Below are 24,373 nucleotides of genomic sequence, written 5' to 3' on the forward strand. Positions count from 1 at the left end.
TTATGAAACAATAAAAAACACATATCTGAAATACTTTAGACATATAAAAACTTGAATTTAATTTGATTTGCAATGATCTACATTTATTTAAAAAATTTGTAATGTCAACAAAAAATGCATTTTGTAGGGGAAAAAAAGTATTGTATGAGGTGTCAGCTCAAATCAAATTTACTCAAACTGTAATAAGGTTACAACACCCCCTAGTGGCCATATGGAGTAACTGTACGTCTATTATTGCTACAGTATTTCATAAGGAAGTATCGAGGGTAATAGGTCCACGCGGTTTGGATGACAGGTAAGTATTTTCAGGACATTATGCATACTCAGAATAAGTCAACTTTTATTTTGCATACTCCAAGAATATATAATTAAATGTAAGATACAAGGGCTTGTATCTTAATCATCAAGCTGACAGAGCATGGCTACTCCACGTTTGACCCAGTGCTGAGGCCTCCTGCTTGTTGGTAACATCATAGTAATGACAAAGTTAGTGGAGTGGCCTGTGGTCGATAGAGTGCCTTTCCTCTCACTGGTTTTATACAGTGGACAAATGTACAGCTTTTGAGACTGAAGGATGTCCTTCTTCTGAGCTACAAAGGTAAAAAAAAAAATATATATATATTAAAGCATAGAGATGCATAACATATTTTCAGTTTAATACAATTCAGCACACACATTTTTTTTTTTTTTTACTTTTTTTTGACTGTGGGCTGAAATGATTTAAAATTGACTTACTTGGTTTGATCCAGATAATTGGCATCAAATTCAAAAAGGACTTTGGGGTATTGTTCAGCCAGAACATTACTGTTACAAACAACAACAACAACAGTCAGATTTTAGCGGGAACAGTTTATAAGAATGAGAATGTTCCATTGTCTAGTTGTCTTACCTATCTCTGTCCCATCGAGCTCCATCCAAAAACAGTCCATGAATGTAGACACCATCCTCAGGTGATGTTTCTGATGCATCAATGGGAAGAACCTTTAGCCAAAATGTGAAAGAAAAAAAAACATGAATACATATTTTTAAAGCCTGAATAATAAAATGCATAACAAACAAAAAATAATCACCTCAAAATCAAACCCTAGTAAGTCAATAGGAATGTGATACTTTCTTGCATAGTTCTGCATTGCACCAGTGAGAAAAGCTTGAGTAAAGAAGAATCCAGACAGCCAAAATACATTAGGCTTATTTGTGTCATGCCACTTCTGTAACAAAAGATTCAATGTTTTTAATTAACTTCCAATAAACAGTTAAATTTCTTTGTAACAAAAAAAATAAAAAATCTTACTTGCAAAAACTTCAGCCTTGCAAGAAAGTCATTTATGTAGCTGCCCAAGGGTTTGAGACTGGGATAAGAGCGCTTGGCCCACCTTTCTGGCACTTTCCCCACTATTAAACTGCCAGCCACCGCCTCCAGCTCAGCATCCATCACCACTAACCCCTTGATGGCTTTGAGCAGGTTCTGGATGCTAACACGGATTGTAGTGCACAACCTAACAAAGCAGAACAATGGGTTGAGATCAAAAAGACTTTTTGTAAACGTTTGTAAAAGTTATGGGGCTTACGTGTTGTAACGCTCCATCTCCTGAACCAACACAGTGTTCATACTCTCCTCATAGCGAACAGGGAATTTCAAAAGAGCTGTTTCTATGTCAAAATTCTTTGGCAGCTAGAAATAAACATACATGATGGGCCTTGAACAGTAGTAATACGAGTATAATTTTATGCACTTCAATTTTATGTGTACCTTGGTGAGAATATTATTGGCTATGTCATAAAGCGTGCTGTCACTCCCAGAGCTGCTTCCACCTATCCCTCCTCCTTGAGTAAGTAGCAGTGAATCAAATAACAGTTTTGTTTGTTGAAGATCTTTGGAAACATCTACATTTTCATGCATCCCAAAAACCTCTGGGTGCTGGGTGAATGGTAGTTCCTTTAAAACATGACACAGACACATTTTACCAACATAATTTCCACATTGCATTCTTTTCATTATTATTTTACCTTGATGAATTCTATATATCCTTCATATGCAGACTTAGGTGGTGCACAGTAATCTCCACTGGGTGAGAAGGCATAGTGAGGTTTCTTGATGACGTTGGTGTTGTAAAAATCAGCTAAAATGGTCAACAGCAGTCGTCTGTCCCAGTCATCAGTCACCCTGCCTCCATAGTTACACTCTCCAGTCAAATACGTTATAGCTTCAAATGGCACCTCATCGTATTCATTAACAAACAGCTAAAAAGAGAAAAGAGTAAAACTTTAACACCATTTTTTTTCTTTATTTCATCATTACTATACTGTAAAATATACAATAAATAATACAAATAACAATACCTGGAGCTGTCTGATGCTTATGCGCAGATCAGACTCATTAAAACCATATGGAATATTCCAACCTAGTGGACCAAATTGTTTTCTCTCCTGAACAAGAGCATGGAAGAAACATAGTCCATACAAGAGCTTCTCCCAGATCTGAAAGATAAAATTTAAATGTTTATCATCAATACAGAAATTGTGTAGTAACCTTTTGTAAATGGGTATCTATAATCTTCTTACCATCTCTTTATTGGGACAACTGCTGAAGAAGTTTGGATCAGATATCGGATCAGACAGATAAGACTGGAGAAGATTTTGTCGAAGACCAGTAGGAGGCTCATTTGTCATTTTAACACCATTTTGTAGAATTGTCACTGGAAACTAAAGGGAGACAAACCACATTGCTTTATATTAGGATTATCAAATTACATTTTACCAAATAAAATAGGCTAGTATTGCACCTTTGCAGATGGGTAGCTTGTAAGCCAAAGTCTAAAGTCAGGATGGCATGTTTCTGGGCTTAGGTCTTCACAGATTTTCTCTAGAGTGGACATCCAGGAAATGGCCAAATGACAGTTTTGCAGACACACCCACGACCCGTCCTGCATAGCTGTCGCAATCATTTTTGCAGCAATGGGACCTTGGCCTTGTCCCAAAGATATAGACTGGAACTTTGTAGCCGCCATGTTCTTGTCAGTGGCAAATTTGAGCAAACCTTTGGAAAGAATATTTTTTTAGATGACAACTAACAACAGATGTCATATAAAGTAGTACTTAATGAAACGAAAATATGCAGCATAAGTTGAAACATGTATACAAAGAAAAATACTTACTGGCCATAGGATCCGCTCCAGGACACAGAACAAATACAAGTGGAATGGTGGCGTTAGAGTCTTCATAACTTTTACTTAGGTCAAAAGGAGGTGGTTGGACAAATGTCTTCCCCAGTTTGTCAGTCAGATATTTGGTAATAGCTGGTACCATCTTATCAGGTCGTAGACAGCGAATTATGATTATCTTCTGAAGCTCATTGAGTTTTTCACACCAGGGTGCAGGTAGAGGAGTGTTTGCTGGATCTTTGCTATCATATATCACCTTGAATTCCCCAGGGTTTTTGATAAAATCATTTCTGTATGCATAAGATTGTAATTAACCCAAGTATAACTTAAAAAAGGAGAAAAATGCAGAAAATGTAAAAGTTTAGGCTCAACTTACTTTATGCCCTGTAAGCCCGGGAGTTCATTGGCTCTGCAGATCTCATCCCAGTTCTTGTCCTGAAGCCAAGAGGGGTCAGGGTTGGGAATGGTGTTTTGTAGGCCTACTCCTCCAGTCAGCAAAAACATAAACTGGGAGTATTCAATCTCATTCTTTGCCCTGTACACAAAAGGTATCAAGATCTATATTTGTAATTTAAATATTAATTTGAATATTAAAATTGGTGTTTTAATATACTTACAATTGTATGTTACAACAGAGGAGGAATGAAAAAAAGAAGTTTGTCTTTCTCAAATAATGAGCGGCATACATTGGAGTATAAATTGTAGGTGAAGTGATCAATGAGGTACTGAAGACGCCTCTCCAGTATCTTTGACTTATTGCTGATAAAAATAAGATAATTAAATAGATAATATGAGTCATTTATGCATAAATCATGTAAAAAAATGTAAAGGGTTAATCTATTTTCACGTTTCTGTTGGCAAATACTTACCTGTCTTGGATAGAATTAATGTATAGGTTGACAAACCAGCTGAGAGAATACTGGTACATGGGGTCTATATTGCTCAGGTCAGCAATACTGAAGAACAGTGTAGATGAATGCTTTGCTATTGGTCTATAGCCTTCTCTAGATTCTGCTATTTTGACCTCTGTTTTCTCTGCAATCTGAAACACAATTTCAGAATGTTAGTTTTCATGTTTTATGTTATTGTTTGTAACCTTTTTGTTTACAGACCTGCTGTTTCTTTGTTATCTCGTTTGACAAAATCTTAGCAGAATCTAAAATCTGAATTGCAGACTCATCTTCCAGAATATTCCCCTTTGAGGATTGTAATGTTTCCAGTATTTTGTCTTCAGTTTCCTTCAGCTGTCTTTTATTGGCTGCTGACTGTAAGATTAAGGCATTTCTTTCCTCCTCCAGCTCTGGTCTGTGGAGCAAATGGAGCACAAGCAATTCTCTGCAAACTCTGACAGACATATAAATTTGCTATATAGCATTATGAGTTTGAACACTACCTTTCCTTGGCAACTACAATCCCCAAAAGCTGGTCCTCTAAGCCTTCAGGGGTTATCATGAAATTAAGCAGAGACACTTTGGTGGATAGTTCGGGCAGATAGTGTGGGTTTCTTAGTTTAGTAGTGATGTAGAAACGGAAATCAGAAGAGTACTCAATCACACTCTCTCCAAGTCTGATATAGTCAACACCTCCTAGAACAGTACAAGACTACAAATTAATATAACATATGTAAATAAGATCAGTCTACTTAGCTATATTTGCATCACCTTGTTTGAATGTCTGCTTGAGGAGCAGTGGTTCCAACGAAGGGTCAAGGTCTTCTCCCACATTTTCAAGCAGGAGTGGTGTGCCGAACTGGATGCAATTTTCCAATGTTCTCATATAATCTGCATCTGTCAGCTTTATGACACTCAGGTTGTTGTCCTTTTCTGAATTCTTCACCCACTTGTTTGCTTGGCCTTGAGGATCAATCATTAAAGGCCTACAATAACATACACATATTAGATGTTATTTACAAATATTTATACTTATTATAGTGTAAACACTTACCATCTTCTTGAATTACTGACAATAACTCCATTGTCAATTGAAAAACTGTCATTGGGAAGGCCTGCAAAATTCCAAGCCCTGATCTTAATTGGATCTCCCAGAGTTTTACTGAGGGAAAACTCATTAGATGAGGGAATATTTCTTGACTGCAAAAAATATTTAAACATAAATAGAACTTACTAATGAGGCTTTTTTGTTAATTATTTTTAGTAATTACATACTTTGCAGAGGTTAGTCCACTCTTTTGTACAGTGCTGTCTGAAGCCTGCTGTAAAGGCTCCCAGATAAGCAATGACACCGGCCGAAATGAGGACATCCCCAGTCAGGTTGTCATAGGTGCTCTGCAGGTCATCTGCCGCTTTACGCCACCTAAAACATACATAAATGTAAACTTGAGAACAAGTTTAAAGTAGATAAAACCATTAACATAAGCATAAACAAATGTTGCTCTTTCTTTACCTTGTCTTCTCTCCTCCAAGACCACCAATAAGCTTTTCAGCTCTCTCCAGTTTCCTTGCACACAAATCTACCTGGAACTCTAATTGTGCCTTTTCTTCTGTCTTTTCTTCAAATGTTTTTTGAAGAGCAGCCAAACGATCCTCAACCTCTTTGAGCTCAGCTCTCTTTCGGTCCAACAGGGCCATAGTGGTTGCAAGAGACTCTTGGGCTACTGCCAGATTGGCTTTCTTTGGGGCTACAACCTATAGGCACACACAATTTCTATTTTAGACTAAAACCAATGACTTAAGATAGGACATGAGCCACACCAGACCTTAGCCACTCTGTCATACTCTTCCATTGCTTTTATCCATTTACAAAGGCCCTCTGCTGCTGAAGATGCCTTCGCCACTATACTGGGGTCGAATTCGGGATTAGTCATGTACTCGGTGCGAATCTTTTGCATCACAGCTGCCTACAGAGGCAGAGGAAATATAGTTCATATTTATTTATCAAGCATCAAAACACAAAGATTGAATAGTACACACGTTGAGAACATACAGGAATATTGTCCTTGTCGTACTCTTTTAGATCTCGTAAAAAATTCATATCACCCAGTAGCTTCTTGCTTGGTCCCCAGTAGTCAAAAATCTATAAAATATTACACACACTTATGAGCATATTGTTGACAATAACTAAAATATGATAAAAATGTAAAGAACATACCTTTTTACCAGTTCCAGTGGGGTCAGGGACTTTATCTGGTTTTATATCCTTCATTACACACACAGCAGCCATCACAAGCTTCACTCCTGATGGTGGGTTTTTCATTGACTTCACAATAGTGACATCAGAAGGCTGAAACATGGAAGCAGTTTAATTTACTGGAAGGTCAAAGCACAAAAGTTTCTATGGCTACATGGGACACATAATATAGATTAAAGGAGGAAATACCAACCTTCAAAGTATCTAAGGCTGCAAGAGCAGTCTCTAGGGCAGGGATGGCTTCAGCCAAATCACTCTCACACTCATTCTTTAAAGCTTGGGCCTCATTTGCTTTTACAGTCGCTGCTTCTTCATCAACACGAACAGGTTTTACTCTTAGCTTCCACTTCTTCTGACTCAACTTCAATAACCTGAAATACAAAAAGGTAGATTCAGTTGTCAGTTGGATTCCTATGCTTTATTGAAGATTTACAGCATGTGAGATCAAAAACAATTATGCCCACCTTCATCATTTTTGTATTGTCAATTTTGGCTTGTTCCAGTTTGGGCTGTAGGTCTATCAGTTCCTGCTTCATTTCTCCCACCTAAGGTATATAGAATAGAGTGTGTTGAGAGGGTTGTAGGGGCGTGAAATTACATGGTGGCTTTATTAAGTGTCCTCGTTCTTTACAGTTGAAACAGCTGTTTCTGAGGTCTCCCCACATTTATGCTGCCCATTAAGACAATATTGTTCAGTTCATTTTGTTTTTTTACTCTACAGGGAATCTGATTGTGCCATGCAGTGATGCCAAAAGTTAGCACACTATCCACTAGTGCAGAGGTGTCCAAACTTTTTTTCATCGAAGGCCAAATCACATCTCAAATGAGGCTTAGAACATTCATTTTAGGTCTGTATCACAATGCAGTGTGATGTTATTGGGGTTATAGTGGCTGAATTACTTGCTGTAAAAATGAATGCCTAGGGCCAATTTAACAGAAGGTAATGTAAGGGTTTTGTTTACTGACTTTCACATTACCAAGCTTCCTCAAATGGTACAGTCAGACGGTGAGAAGATTCTTTTGTACACACCTTCTATACTGTGCTCATTTGGAAAATGACTACCCACAATTGTGCCAAAGTACTTAAAAATGCTCAACACACAGAGCAGAACATTTATATTGAAACTGGAGCAGTTTCTTGGCCACATTCATTAAATTCCAACTTGTACAAATAAAACAGAGAAGATATAATACTGCAATATTGTAGAATATACAGTACCTGAGATTCAGCAAAAGCTAGTTTATCCAAGCCATTAGTATAACGTCGCTTTGCCTTCATAACAATGTCTCTTTTTTCAGTAAGTAGCAGCCGAAAAGCTGCCATGAGCTCCAAATAGGATGTAGGAGTCACATAGTTATAACGGCCAAGTTCTGACAGAAATCTGCAACAAGTAGTAGTTTGTTTAGTAAATAAGACTAAATGAATGCATGTAAAATCCCCAGGCCATACCTATCAGAGAGCTGCTTTAGAGAAGTGTGGAATGTTTTACATATTGGTATAACCTCATGTCGCTCTATTTCAGTCATTTCTAGTGTCTTCAGGAATGAAATAGCTACTCTCTCAAGAGCTTCTTCTGGCCATGGCTAATATACAAGAAAATGACAATGACATTTCATCTTGACTATATGATGCATTACAATTTTACACATATGTTTTGAGATACAAATCTTTTACCTGAAACCAGTCAATAGTGCAGCAGTTAATGAGAGATGGAAACTGTCGCAATCTGTTTCTAAATGCATTTCCAATTGGACTGAAGGCCACCACAATGTGCAGGTTTTCTCTGCAGCGTGCAATAAAAAAGGCAAACAGAGTCAAAGGACTCAGCTCCACATTCTTGTTACCAGCCTGAGCAATAGGGCGTATGGCCTATGGAAAAAAATAACAAAATAAGAAAAAATACTGAAAATCATTTAAGTAGTTAATTGTAGTATAGTTTACCTCTATTATCTCTTGCTTTTCATCTACAGCAAAGAGATTAGGAACCTCTCCGGTGTTCAGGACACTGTCCACATCCTCAAGAAATGCTTCATCTTTGATTTGAGTATCCGTGAGGAGAAACACAGTCTTCTGACCTTTCACCCCAGCATTTTTCATCAGCATCTATAACAAATTCAGAGACAGTGTAACTACAAAGGTAACACATCTGTAAAGATGTTTATACAACGCTCACCTTGATATCATCCCTCCACTCGGTCAAGCCGTAGCTCTTGGAGATTTCAGGCTGAAACATGGTCATGTGGGCCATAAAAGTGGCTAGACGGGTTATGGACTGTCGACCACTGCCTCCCAAACCCACCAGCAGAGCATTCCCACCAGGTTGCTTTAACACACGACTAATCCGAGACAGGTGCTCTAAAACATAACTATATGACAAAACAACATATTCAGCTGTAAAGCTTTTGATATGCATTCCAAAAATAACACTAGAGTATATAAAAATCTTACAGAAATATAACAAGGTTCATGCGGCTCTTGTTCATCTGGTTGTATTCTACCAGACAGGACTCCACCACTTTAGCAAATTTGTCCACTGATGGCACTTCAGCATACAGACGGTCCTCATCTTCCAAGTCAGGGGTCATGTAGTCACCAAATAAAAGATTACGCATGTCCTCTTCCACAAGCTTAAAAATTCATTAATTAATTCACCTAGAAAAAACAACACACTAAGGTGGAACACATCTTTTAACTTACTTGCTTGCCCGTTTTTAGATGTTCAAAGACTTGATCAAATGATTCTTTGAAGTTATCGTGAAGAATGTTGCTCATTAGCCGGTAAAGCCAGGTGCGGTCACTGTCATCCACCAAGCGGTCGTAGTAGACTCGGAAAACCTCGTGAACAAACAAGCGGATCATAGTTTGTTTGCTTTTAAGCGACTGTTTCTTCAGGAGTAGACAGCCTTGGATCACTCGAGAGAAGTCACGCAGGTTAAAAGTGTAATGTGATTTGGCTGGAGTAGGAAGCAAGTACTCCATGGCCTTCTTGTAAACCTGTGAAGCCCAAACCACATAATTTAAAAAAAAAAATGAATGTAGCAAAACTATGTAACATTATTGATTTTACTAAATTTACCTCCATGGTGGCTGTGACAATTTGATTGCCAATGGTGAAATATTCAGGGGTAAACTCATTGTTTTTTAGATAAAAGGACATTATGTTGGAGAATATGCGAACCATTGTATCATCACTGAAGGCATTAATACTGCAGATGTTAAAGTGTCTCAGGAAGCGAGATGTAACAGCATTTCTTCCTCCACCAGGGGGACCCATTGCAGAGATAAATTGAACGTCTACTAGGCAGATTCTGGATGTGTCCTTGAGATCATACCTGCAAAAAAATATAGATATAAATAAAAATAATCACTTCAGAATTTAAAGCAAATATTGTACCAGTTTCCATGGTCCATGAACTGTCTGAGAAGTTCCACTGGTGGTTGTGCTCCAAACTGTTCCAGCGCTGGCATATTCACATCATCGACAAATATTATGCACTTCTTTCCAATTGGGGGCCCATAGACTCCCTGTCTTCGCTTATTTAATCTGGACATGATGATATTCTACACAAAACAAGTACACATTTTACATTTTGAAATCTAAATAAAAATTGAATATAATCCTAATAGCTTACTTGTGTCTGATTGGCACTTGTGCGTGCTGAAAAGTTGATGAAAAAGGGTAGATAGAGATCTTTGTCTAAATTGTTCAATAGTTTGTCCTTGATATACACAGACTTCCCAGTGCCAGTGGGGCCAACAAACAAACTAGGCCTGAACAGAAAATACACAAAGTAAATAAAAGCATGTAATTTCTACTTAAACCTTCAAAATATGATGCTGTATGTCAATTTGAGAAATGGTACGCAGTGCTTGTAAAAATGCTTACACTCCATATGTGATGCATAGGTCCATAAGGTATGTATAACGACGGACCGTGTCAATTGTGGGAACAATTATCTCTTGCACTTTGGTATTTTTGCCCCCTAAGTTGACATTCTTGATGCCGTCATTCCAATGAATCCAGCGACCTTTACCTTTAAACTGTGCAAAAAATATTCATTAGCATTATTCATTGCAGTAATTGAGGTAATTGTGTAATTGTAAGTAATAACACAGTAGTACCTCATAAAAGTAGTCGTAAACTAAACCTTTTTCATCTAGTGGACATTCCCATTTCCCAATGGCCTCAGGAATAGGGTTTTTGTCTGTCTTTCCTGTTAAAGTGGTTCTAAAGAACTCATTAAACTTCCCCCGGCTCTGTGCATCACAACTGCCCCCTACTGACCACACTAGAGAGAAGGCAAAGGCAGCCTGTAGAAGAAAAAAGAGAATAGAGAATTTAAAAACAACTGGAATCAAAGTGATAAAAGGTTGCTCTCTCAATTTACCTTAATCCAAACATGAAGGATTTTGTCTTCAGGGTGTGTCTTGACAGGTTCAGATAGCAGCATTTCAAACAGACGACACAGTGAGGTCACAGTGTTACTGTCACTAGTCGGGACAACTTCCTGTAGAAAAAAATGCATATTTACAATACTGATATTCTTAATTGTATGTGTAAATATAATTTTATTCATTTTCATCTGAGGTTTAGGCTACCTTGCAGTATTTGCGCAGCATTCTCAGGGCAGGGGGTAAAAGCCAGTGAAATAGTTCTAACAAAAGGGTCCTGCTCACTGGACTTTGTAAATCCTCTGGAAGAGTATTGAACCAAGAAAGAACTAAAGGCTCCCAGCCTAACTGAGATGGCTCCATATAGATCATACCACATCTACTGACTGTAGCAGGCTGCAGAACAAAAACAGTAACTACATTTACATGCTTATACACTAAGATAACATTTGCATGCTTATGTACTAGTATCTGGTAACTTACAGAAGCTTGTGAAAGATCCATAGCCTCAAAGATAAGGCTCATCTGATTGGACATCTGAATAATCTCACCACTCATCAGACACAGCTGTCAGGGTCAAATAAAAAATTTTAAGTGTACATGACATACAAATGAAGCCATTTTTTCATTACCTTTTTGTTATCATCAAGTACTGTGTTCATGCTCTCAATCCACAGAGTATCTATGGGTCCATCAAACACTACCCATTTACGTTCTGGTGTCTCAGCTGATGCAAATTCCCTAAACGTGTTAGCCACAATACCATCTGTCCACTTAAAAAAAATAAAATTGTACTGCATAAGGACATTTTTCACAGTCAGTAGCAGTTACATATAGACACTGATGTACCTCATGGGAAACCAAATCAAACTGCCCGAAGAGCTGCCCCATAGTGATGGACTTAGGGTTCAGTGTCCTGTAAATGACCTTCTCCTCCTCTTGACCCTGTTCATTCATCAGAGTCAGTGTGTCTGCTAGAACATGTAGAACTTTGGTCTTTCCCGCAAAAGATTCTCCAACCAACATGAAACTGGCAGAGATAGATACATACATGTAAGGTTAATGTTGTGGTAAAGTATATCATTTTAATATTTAACAGAAAATAAACATACCCATGTCTCACAATCATCATCTCATATGTCTGAATCATCTTCTCTAAAAAATACTTGAGTAGGTTGGACATTGTGGCTTTTGCAGCACTCTTCAGCAGCTTTATAAAACAACTACAAAAAAGATCAAATAAGTTTATTATTGTATATATAAAGTATAAAGTAAAGAAGCTTAGTAAATAAACTAGATTCATACCTGATAGTCAGCTTTAGGAAGGGAGATTCCAGGAAACAAATCGCTGGTAATCCCATTGAATAGAGGAATATCATGAGACAGAAATTTAGGCTCATTAACATCTTTTATAGATCTCAGGAGCTATAGGAATAAAATAAAATAATATATTACAAAATGCTCAAAAACACATTGTCAGTGAAAGTTTATAGTTCATACCAGTATATCCTCATTCTCTTCTGGATACTTCAGTTTGAGATTTCCAGCTGCCACAAGTACAGCTTTTACGGCCCTCATGCCATAGTCGTAGTGAAACTGGGAGGAAAGCTGCTCTGAGCACAGTCTGTAGGTCATTACTATCTTCACTGACAATGGTTTGGCATTCAGAAAGCCGTACGAATACAGCGAGATCTCAGCAATCAAAGCATAGTTTGGGACCATCATGGCAACAGTTCGAAATAAAACCTGGGAAAGAAAATTTTTACTGTCAGGTTAAAAAGGAAAATATAGCAAATACAGCAACATAACAAAAAAGTGTTTAGTTTACCTTAAGATTGTCAGGTAGTTCCGATCGCCCTGCATAGCCTGGGTTCATGGTGATGGACACAAAGCAGTTGGGATTAAGTTTGAGTGTTGTTCCTTCAAAATCAAAGTACTCCAGCTTCTGCTCAATGGCTCTCTGAATACACAGCACTTGTTGAGCCACGACAGAAAGCACCTCCAGTTCAATTCGATTGAACTCATCAAAACACGCCCATGCACCTGAAGATGCCAGACCTTTGAAAAACTGTAAGAGGAAATGTTATCAAATGAGTTAACCACATGCATGTAGGTTTAACATAATGTAACACAAATTCTAACCTTGCCCATTGCAAGATAATCCAACCCATCTGAACAGTTAAACACAACACACTGAACAGCAAGTGCTTTGGCCAAATCCTTTGTGGTTTCAGTTTTCCCTGTTCCTGCTGGACCCTCAGGAGCACCACCCAGGTTTAGGTAGAAAGCCCCAATCTAAAAAACAGAAACAGTTTAAGAAATCATGATATATTACACCACTAAGTTTTTTTTTTTTTACTTACCAGAGTTCGGTAACATCTGTCTGTCAGTGGAGTGATGACTAAACGTGGAGAGTTGCCAAGATATTCATAAGCATACTTGACATCACAGTTGATAATTCTAACATGCACATTGTCGTTGGTCCAGTAGTACCGGAGCTGGGCCAGCCACTGGAAGTCTGTATCTTTTGATACACCTGATTGTAGTTGGATAGATATTTAAAAATAGTGTATAGAGCAACGAAATTGTTAAAATGAAAGTGGTCTGTGATAGGATACCTTTCTCAATGAGCTCCATGATGACATCTCTGGCATGTACATCTATTGTGACCAGTGCTCCCAAAGTGGTTCGAGTTTGTTTGGCCAGTTTTCCTCTCACAAGCTCCACAATGTCATTCAACTGACTTTGGAGCTGCTCATAGTACTTTTTCAAAACCTAGACAAAAAGGAATTTAAAAACTGTTCCATACCATTTTCAGAATCTTGAAATCTTAACTAAACTAATTTTAAACTAACCCCTGCTCTAATAGCTTCATGTACTTCCAATGTCCAAAAGATTTGTGAAGTACAAAGCACCACCTGTCCAGGCCACTCCCTCACCCACTGGCTGCGGGTGGTTTCAGCATAGGCCTGAAAAGGACATAATCACACAGTTAAATGATACACACAAGATCTTAATAATATTGGACATGAATTCACTAACTTCTCTCGAACGAGCAATCACATCATTAACACTGCGCAGCATCACATCCTCCACCTGCACCAGCCACTTCTCCACTGCCCCTTTGGCCTCTACTGTGGAAATGTTCTGGACAAGGGCAACACGCTCCCCTTCACTGCTATACATGGCCTACAGGAGAGAATGATTATTATTATGTTGTAATTTTAGTGATAAAATAAAATAGAGCATAATGTGCACCTGGATATCCAAATTGGGTAAGAAGTCCAGTTTAGAGATACCCTCAAAACACTTTTTAAGGTGTGGCTGAACTCGCAAGGGATCCTTGGTCTCTGACAAAATCTCTAACATTTCATCATTTGACAAGAAAAAGAACCTGATGACAGAAATTATAACTGTATTAGTATTGTGTAAATTTTTCTCTTCGTATGTATAAAGCGCATTCATCATCTTACCTTGGAAAGAAAAGGCGCTTCTTTTCAAGATATGCATTTAGACCTTTCATAATTGTGTCCAGTAAGTTATTGGATTCCTGTAGCTTTTCAAGTAAATCAGGCAGTGATGTTGCTGGTAGGATCTTTAAAGCAAGCAGAGCATATTATCTACTAACATATAAAGGCTTATGTTATAGCCATAAGACTAATACAACATTTAATATAATGCATGCCTTAGGGTCCTTGACACAGTGTCTCATGACCTCTCTCCAGATTTTATCAACAGTTTGGAAAAGACGTCCCTCCTCTGGAATCTGATGCATGATGTCCTGAGAGGAGAAAATGGGTTCCAGGTAAAGCCATTGAGTCTGCACTTTTACCCACTCATCAATGGTTCCTTGGATACGAAGCAAACGATCTTCCCAACTCTGTATAAAAAAAGAAAATCAATTAATGTGAAGTAAGCCCGACATGTTTTTGTAAAATATCAGTAACCTGCCTTGATTTCATGTTCAAATGGCTTAATAAATGGTGAGCCCCTCATTGTCTGAGTCTTAACTATTTGGTCATCCAGCATAGTTTGAATCTCGTCCAGTGATATTAGAATAGATACGCCAGTCTCTCTGTGAGGCTGATGGTGGAAAGCAACATCATCCCATATGGTCACCATAGTCTTCATGGCTTTCTCAAAAGAAAATTCCTGCAGCGATAAAGAAAACATGATTAGGGTGAAAAGCTCAAAATGTAACTGCAATGTGTAATATACTTACTTTACTAGCAGCTGCACTGACAGACTCGAACTTGTCTAGGTAAGGAGTGAGGTTTTGTTTTAGGATTTTTCTTAGTGTAGTGCCAGAGTCTGGGGTAATATCATATCCTACTATTTTTGACATTTGGTCCCAGTGGCGTTGTCTGATGCCCGGATTACAGAGAATGGACACAAGAGGAACATGCTCCTACAATACAAGATGCATTGTTTAGTTCTTCAACACGCATTTAAAGTATTTTTACTACTTCTACTACCTTAAACTCTTTGATCTCTTGTAACACAGTACTGCACAAAGTTGCAGTGGGACTCTCAGTTTTGCTTGAATCTTCTGCACCCTCTTGCCCAGCTTTACTCTGTCTCTGTTGGAAAAACTTTAACATCTTGAAAACGTTCCTGAAGAATTCATCAACTTCCACTTCCATGCTCTCTCCATTCAGGCCCTGGAAAGATCCATCCATCCATCTAAACAGAGACACTATTAATGCCACATATTTGTTACCACAATAAATAAACTAAAAGGAACCATACAGTAAATCATACTTTTTTTCTGTGTGCTGCCACTCCAGCACAAGCCCAAAGAGTTTCTGGTAAGGTTCAATGCTCTCTTTAATTGCAGCTACTTCTGGGTAACTGGTTTGCGCCATGTCGTAAACTTTTTCTTCTTTATTGATGTATTCTACAGTTTCCTCTGCCTCCCGGATCAGTTTCTGAACAATCCTAATATCTGCCACATACTGCAACAAGACCAGTTTTAGGACAAATTTTATATAAGGCCTAGAAAACATAATATTCATAACCATATTTGGTTACATGAAATTGTATTTTTTACCTGTGGAATCAGGTCTAGCTCTGAGCATTCTGGGAAATCAAGAATTCTGTGGGCTAATTTAGTCAACTCTACCATTAGTTTTTCTCTTGTGGCAATCAGCTCATGTTTTCCTTTATACTTAGCTTTCTCTATCACCTAGAAAAAAACAACAACTCTGTATTATATTACAAGAAACAATTATTTTACAGCATACGGAGAGAGAGAAGAGGATTACCTCATCACTTACTTAGTTCAAATGCCTGCATGATGTTTTGTGGCCACAGAAATACAGTTTTGTGAAGCTTCAGATCATCAGGCTCAAATATGTGGACATCCACAAGGTACAGTAATTTTTTAAGGGATTCCTGGTACAGAAGCATTATACACAAACTGTTATATGAAGGAAAATAAATCATTAGTTAAAGCCTAAGCACTGTAGGCCTACTCACAGATATTTTCTTCTGGAGTTGTGAGAGACCTGTTGTTTTGTTTTGGTAAAGTTGATGTATTCAATCATTTCAACCATCTTTTCTGTGCTTTCTGGTACTTTCTGAGCATTCTCCTTGATTGTTTCAAATTCTGAACAAATCCTTCAAACACACAGAAAACGTGATATAAATTACATATGGATCCAATTGTATAGTAATTTATGTAATAAATTGATACTTAAACCACTTACTCCACATTAAGCACTCTGTGATTGTTAACTAGTTTCTTGATGAGTTCTTCAGCAAAGTGTTTAGCTTTGTTGGCTAGTCCCTGCTTTAGTTCTTCACAATCCAGATGGACCATTGTGAAGTGGGCTTTGGCTGGAAGGTCGATAATCTCTTTGGACAAACGATGGAACTCCTCCACTTTCTTAAAATATCAGACCGGGTTTTTAATATATATATATTTATAATAGCTATTGTAAAGTCTACCTTATTTTTAAGTAAGTACCTGAGTATATTCTTCAAAAGAATGCTCCTCCTCCATGAACAACTTCACTTGAGTTTGTGCAGTTCCATTAACAAGCCATGCATATTTTTCAACTGTAAAGGTAAACAAATATTATTTTGTGTAAAATAATTATTGTAATCTTATATACTGTCAAAAAGACATAATTTGTATAATATTATATTACCATAACTCTGGAAATGTTTGTCGGGTTCCTCTAAATTTTTTTCAACCGCTGTCTTCAGTATGGCATTAGCACTACCCCATATATGATCAGCCACTTTAGCGTCCACAAATGAAGATGTTGACTGAGCCAGCCATGATTGGACAGTCGGTACTTTCTTTAGAAATATAAACAACAAATGTTTGACATAACTCTTCAAACTAATTCTGAGCCTGAAGTCTGAGCCACACTTACCTGCAGTGTACTTGTTATTGAATTAAGAATCCCAAAAATGGCTCCCCCTAGATCTTGTAAGGTTGGGTAAATCTCCATCTTTTCATCATCAAATGTCAGAGACATTCTGAACAAAGGCAGGCTGTGCTGATTCTTTTCATCAAAAAGACTAGCATATTGTGCTACACTTTTATGAAGCAGGGACTTAAGCTGTAAAATATTATAAACAAATTTGAATGTAAGAAATAGTATATGTGCTGTATATCCAAGTATTTGATCTTAACCATAAAAAAATGACACAGTAATCTCACCAGATTGGACATAAGAGTGGATGCACAGTTGTAAAAAGAGTCCAACTTCTCTTCTTTAATACCCTTTACTGTATCTCTTAGGGTTAGCAGATGAATAATTTTCGGAAACCAAGTGTTCATTATGTGCTCTTCTGTTCTCTTGCACTCCAATGCCATTTTATTGTGTAAACTTTTACAGTCAACAGGCCCTGAAACTCTGAATTTAGACATAATAAATCATGCTATTATTACATTATTACATTGTTATTATGCCCAGTGCATTTTATTACCTGTAATCTGAAAGATCAGCTAAGACTATTGGAGAAAATGTGGTGTAACTGATGTCCAGTATTATCTGCATCACTGGATGAAGAATGTGCAAATTTGCTTTGATCTTCCTGTGGCTTTGGACAAAGCTTTCGTGCCGGGGTTGTGAGAAATCCAAAATTCTATTGCACAAGACAAAATATTTACAATATGTTGTCTAGGTTGATACATTTATTGTGTAACTTACTCAAGTGAAGTAACTTCCTGTTTCTCAGTATTCTGTTTGTGTGGTTCTTTTAAAATTGAGCCCACTGATGCAAAAGCAAAATACATTAAAGTAACCAATTCTATTAGTAGCAAACACACACTTAAGAGTAAAGACACTAAATATAAAAAAATACCTGTATGTTTGACAATTGCATTACGGAAGTCCTCGCTCACTTCTGTGCAGAGCTCCTGTAACAGTGCCTGTGTTCTTGGAGTATTTTTAAGTTCAGGCAGGAGTCGGCCAGTGATGGAGTGCAGCCATTCTTGTTGTATTGGAGTAAATGGACCACTTTCCACACGTTTCTTTAAAAATGCATAATTCATCTGAAAATAGGAGAAGCAAATGTTATTTCTCAAACATAAGCATTTCTCTGTTAATGGCATAAACCTGTAAACCAACCCGTTCCATCTGGTCTTCACTGATCATCTGTGATAAATTTGAAAACACTGTGTTAGATGGATGCTTGAAATAAATAATATTTTATGTAGACAGTGTCTAACTGTGTATTTCTTACAGAGGGTGGAAACTGTGGCTCTGGTGATGAGCTCTCTGGTTCGTTATCCAAGCACCGTCTATAGGCAGCCGTGGCCCTGGACACCCTGTATGACAGTATATACAATACAACTGCTTTAGCCAGCTAACATTGTAGTTAACTGCAAGTGTTTCCAACCTGACAGAACACTTACAATAACAATCGACGTTGGTCATTTAGCATTTTCTTTTTTCGACGCTTCTGAAGTTTCTGATGAATCAACATGCATGTCTCTTTGACAGCGTCGACCTTTGTGTGTCAATTGGCGGCAGGACTGGGAACTTTGGCAAACCATCCACTTCTTTGTCTTTCAAAATTCTACCGGAGGTTGCCATTTCTACCAAAAAAACATTAACATCAAAGGAAATCATTAAGTTAGATTGCCAAGTTAATTAATGATCAAAAGACTTTATTACTAATATATTTTAGTAATCACTAATTATTACTACTAATATCAACAAAACTATTTTACTGCAAGCAGAGGAGAACTAATTTAAGGAAATGCAACGAAGTGTTTGCAACTTAATTTAATCTTTTCTAAAGTCTATAGATGGCGCTGTTTATCCTGGTTTGGCAGTTTTTGATGGAAGAAATGACCGGAAGTTAACGAAAAACCCGCTAGCTTACTGCTAGCTTACTAGCTGTCGCCGACGTAGCTCAACAATATATAAGGTAATATAACTATTTCAAACATTATCGTGAATTTTGATGGATTAATATGATAATAAAGCCTAGAGTTTGACATAAGTAGACAATGTGAACCCCAAGAAAATGCCTAAAATAGAATTTAAAAAACACAGCGTTAACGTTAGTGTAGTTGTTATTATAGGCCTGAACTTCAGTATGTTTCAAAGAAGACCACAGTTCTTTAGTTTAAGGTCATGGTTTAAGGTCAAGGGTATATTTCCTCTGTTATTTCTGGCCATTTTTGTTTTATAATTGAGTTGTTTTGTAAGTGTTGCTGTACTTACTGTTACGCAGATAAAAAGTGCGACCTACTCTGTGAAATCTACTCTGTAAAGTCTCCTCTGTGAAGTCTACTGTTTGAAATCTTTGTACGATTTGCTCTGTGTCAAGCTCAGCTAAATGTGCCTTTTCCGTTAAGCGATATGTGATTTTCGATTTGTGATTTTCGATTTGCCTACTCCTATAATCTCCCCGAGGCCAAACAAAGCTTTGAGTTAAAGCCCACAGAGCTCTGAAGTTTAGCTTTGAGTTCCGGAGTTGCCATGGTAACAAGGCTTTATGGAACTTTACATGTATGATGTCATCGGCGCCGTGAACCTGATGGAACTGGGAGGTTTTCAGGTTCTAGAATGTGATGATGTCATACTCCCAGACGGGGCAAGAGCCACGTTTCCCTGTTGACTGAGGCCGAGTGTTGTTAAGAAGTCACTGATATGAGACAAACCTCGATACAGTGCGCTTTCGATTCGATACGGTTCAGTAAAAAATAAAGGCTAAATCATGGAAAATCTTTGTTAAACCACTTCTTGTGCAAAGTTCATATGAAACACAAACATTTTAATCCTCAAAACAGCGAAAATGTCAAACGAGTTTCCTTCCACTAAACAAACAACGAAACTGTAGCTGTAACAAAATCATTTAGTAAAATAAACCAAAAATACTCTTGGTGATATATCGATAGAGCAGCCCACAATATCGATACTGTGTCATCACATTAAACGATACGATATATCGATATTTCAATATTTTTGCACACCCCTCTACTCTTTATCACACTGTACTTTGCCACGAAATATCCAAAAGGTAAACGCACAAATGTTAAACCTGGTATTGAAATGATTAAAAAACTCACTGTTAGAACACAATGGCCACGTTCACATGATGTTTTTTAATTGTTCTGGATTAAATTGTTTGGACTTAAAATATTTTCCTTGGAGTTTACATGGAAATAATAATTCTGAATATCTGGGTTTCACGTGACATTACAGGGCGACGTTTGTCAGCGCGCAAAATCAGATGGAGGGCAAGAAGTGAACCGACTGGAGGGAAATGCCGATGTGTTGTGCAGTTTACGGCTTGTGCCAATTGTTCTAACCGAGAGAAGGAAAAGCGATTTTTTTAGAGTACCGAAGATAGTCGTCCACAAAGGTCAGAAATGGGAAAAGCTGACAGAACGCCATAAAAAGTGGATTACAAACTAGAGCCCGACCGATATGGATTTTGCTGTGGCCGATATGAAACCGATATAATGGGAGTTGGCGCTGCCGATAGCCGATATAATCACCGATATATTTAGTGATGTAAAAGTTCACTGTAAATGTTGAATTGTTTAAAAAACTTAGGTTTGGCTCTGGTGGATTTTAAATTGGGTTTATTTAGGCAACATTTATTGTTATTCTGCCTCTTTACATCATATTTACAGACAGTAGGTTGGCTTAATGGCATTTTTGCATCACATTCTAGACACTAGTGATGGTATTCCAGTTCTTTTTAGAGAACCGGCTCTTTTGGCTCGGCTCACTAAAAGCTGCTGGTTCTTTTGGCTCCCAAGTGGCTCTTCAGATTGTTTTGTTGCAAGCAGGACTGAATCAGGACTGAACCAGGTCTAAACCAGGACTGAAAAAGGACTAAACCGGGACTTATTTATTTTATGCTAAACTACAGTCAAATATGCTCGTTTTTTTTAATTTTTATTTTCTTTAATCCTACGTACACGCAAATTTCTCAAAGTTTCGTTTTTAGCCGCTGCCGCTGTCAAACCACGAATCACGCGGCGTGAAGAGAAAAAAAGTGAGAGAAAGAGAAAACACGGCTCCCTACGGAGCCCGCCCGATGACGTACGCGAAAAAAGATATTAAATCGTGGCCTCAAATTACTATTTCGTTCCCACAATATATAATTCGTTCCCACAGTTTAGCTAAATCGTTCGCACGTTTTAGATATATCGCTCGCACGTTTTAGATATATCGTTCGCACGTTTTAGATATATCGTTCGCACGTTTTGATTAAATCGTTCCCACATTTTAGCTAAATCGTTCCCACGAATTAAGAAAATGCCGCCAATTAAACAAACAGGGCGTGGTGTTCGGTTGATTTGGCAAGTTCTTCTTGCATGGCTAGCTGGACCTCGGACTTCAGCAGACACAAATAAAGGTAAGATATATCATTATATCTTACCCCCCCCCCCCAAAAAAAAACAAAACAAAAATGCTGCTTTTTTGAGGGAGCGTAACACAGAGGAGGGAGTCATCCAGACACTGAAGGATGAAAATGTAAGTTTCTCTGTTTTTCCACCTCAGAACATTGATCTCGTAACATCTATAGCCTACAATACAAGTGCCAAACACAACATCCATGTAGAATGTAAGATACCGATTTGGATGAAATGCGAATAGACCTGTATAGACCCAGTGTTAGCCCCAATTTCGTCTTAGCGTTAGCCATCTATCACCACAAACTATGAAATACCAGGACTGTTTTGAAGACTTACAACCACTCAACTACACGTGAGTAACACCAGAGCCTGATAGAAATCACTGCCACATGTAGAATTGTTTTTGCATTGTTCATTGACGTAGCGATTAGCATCGAAATTAAGTTATATGCTAACGACCACGTAATAAACATTTCGTAAATCTAACGCTATGCTGGACGCTAAAAAATAAAGAAGGCCACAACAGTTTGACAAGAAACCCCTCAATTTATTTCATCCAGAGCCACATAAATCCTGCATACAGTGAACTTTAAAGACTAGTGCTTATTGACACATGTAAGTAGACCGTGTCCTCAGCATCAAGCACCTCACTCCTGGAATAACTCTGGTACTTTGTGTCAGGACCTGATAAAACTTTTGCATTTATTGTCCTGAGTATATATTTAATGAATACCTTTATACATGGTTATGCTATTACCATGATACAATGTGTAACACACGTGAAGACAGAGGCCAGAACTTGTTTGTAACATTGTGACTGAAGAAATAGGAGTAATAGGGCTACAGAAAGATATTGTATGCACCATCACGTTGCCCAGATCTCTCACTTAACAAGATCTTGATTCTTGCTAAAATATACATCGACTGTTGGTACACCTCATAATATAGAACAATGTACTAAAACATGTTAATGTAATAAAGTGTATTCCAGATAGTAGTGTCCTGTTACATGCCTCCTTAAGATATAAATTATTTTGCAATTTCAAGACAAGTCAACTGCTTTTGGAGTGATCTGACTGTGTGTGATGAAAGCAATACCATGTAGAAAAAAGTCAATGGGTGAAAACAGCGACATTTTCATATTTTAATTGAACTTGTATACTGTATAGTTGACAATGGTTCTCAGTTTTATGCTATTAGTTATAGTAAGGTTTGTTAGAAACACTTTTCAAAATAGTTTTCTAGATAGCCAAACATCCACCGTTTAGAATAAATAGAAAAACTGGCAAAGGACAAATTCAATTTGTCAAACAGACTAAAGATTTTTTGAGTGAAAACGTTTCACAGCTTATTCAAGCTGCTTCTTAGATCAGATGCTGGTGGATATTGCCTTATATTTGCCTGAAGGGAGGCGCTAACTACACAGAAACTACTTTGAAAGTAACACACCTACTTGTTTACAGTTTTTGTTAGTAAGTGCAGTACAGTAGACAAAGCTAACAAATAGAAACTGTAAACAAGTAGGTGTGTGCATTTCAGAGTAGTTTCAGTTTTTGAACATTTTCAATAAAAAAAAAAACTTTTGTCTAGTTGACAAATTGAATCCTTTGCTATGGATTAGGGATTTTACAAACAAATAGGAAAACTGTTAGGAAAAGCTAGAAAAACAGCTATGAACATAAACTTAACTGTAATAAGTCACCCATCCATCACCCACTTTGTCCACTTTCTTTTTGTTTCATGTGCGGACGAAGAGGAGGAGGAGGAGGAGGAGAAGGAAGAAGAGGGTCCGAGGGTCCCGCATCATTTTGAGATGAGTTTTTTGACAAAGACTTGAATGTATGGTTTCTTTTCTTGAAGATGCTACTTAAGTGTGCTGCTTATTTTCTGCAGAAAAAGTGACGATGGATATTCATTCTGTCAGCAACTTTTGGGATGTACTTTGCCAGGTCATGGTCAGTCATTAATGGAATGACAGTTTCGTCAATCTGAAAAAAAGAATAAAGAGAATGTATTAAATCATATAATCAAGCATACAAATGAACACACCAAGGCTTCACATTTGTGGCACCCTGGACATATTTGCTATAAAAAGACACCCCACAATAAATTTTTATTTGGTAATGTTCTGACTGTATTTTGGTTAATTTATGTGTGGCACTAATTCACTTTTAATTATTCTTATAATTAAAATACCAAATATAATTAATACAAAATTAATCCAGTAGGTGTTGGTAATGGCACAATGACCTTTATTGTTTATATTATTGTATTACTATTGTGTATAATATTAATGTATAATTCCAGTTTATATTGCATATGTAATTTCAAGTGCAGGTGGTACAAAGTATTAAGTATGGGGTTGCTTTTATGGGCTTACTTTTTATAGGGTTACTTTTGTCTCATTAATATTCACAAATGCACAGATGGTGATCTACAAATAGTCATTGGTTTGTACATATGTTTTGATATCCACAAATGCCAATTTAATATTTGTAACTTGTATTTTGCTATTTACAAATAGATGGGCATTTGTAAAATATATATTTTTTCATTTGCAAAAAATAATTTCATTTATAAAACTGAAAATTCTGTTTGTAAAATGTGATTCGCATTTGTGGATCACCAGTTCCATGAATCCACCGATTCCCGGTATGACATAATTTTGAGACGCTCAAACTCATAACAGATCCACAAATACAGACACGTTCTTGACCAGCAGGTGGCAGCAGCTGGCACGCGAAACATTTGACTGTTGAAATGGAAGCGTTTCTTGCTAACTTAACGTCACTTAGGCTAATTTTTACCTTTATCAAACGCCTCAACAGCTGA

General features: G+C 37.5%; 1 pseudogene; it reads right to left on the minus strand.

Annotated features, from left to right (window-relative positions):
• Nucleotides 1–111: 111 nt before the first annotated feature.
• Nucleotides 112–20,377, minus strand: LOC110157988 (dynein axonemal heavy chain 12-like; annotated as a pseudogene).
• Nucleotides 20,378–24,373: the final 3,996 nt, after the last annotated feature.

The sequence above is a fragment of the Boleophthalmus pectinirostris genome, unplaced genomic scaffold (assembly GCF_026225935.1).
Source record: "Boleophthalmus pectinirostris isolate CB_2022bp ecotype Guang Dong unplaced genomic scaffold, ASM2622593v1 HiC_scaffold_8, whole genome shotgun sequence".
Classification (NCBI taxonomy): domain Eukaryota; kingdom Metazoa; phylum Chordata; class Actinopteri; order Gobiiformes; family Gobiidae; genus Boleophthalmus; species Boleophthalmus pectinirostris.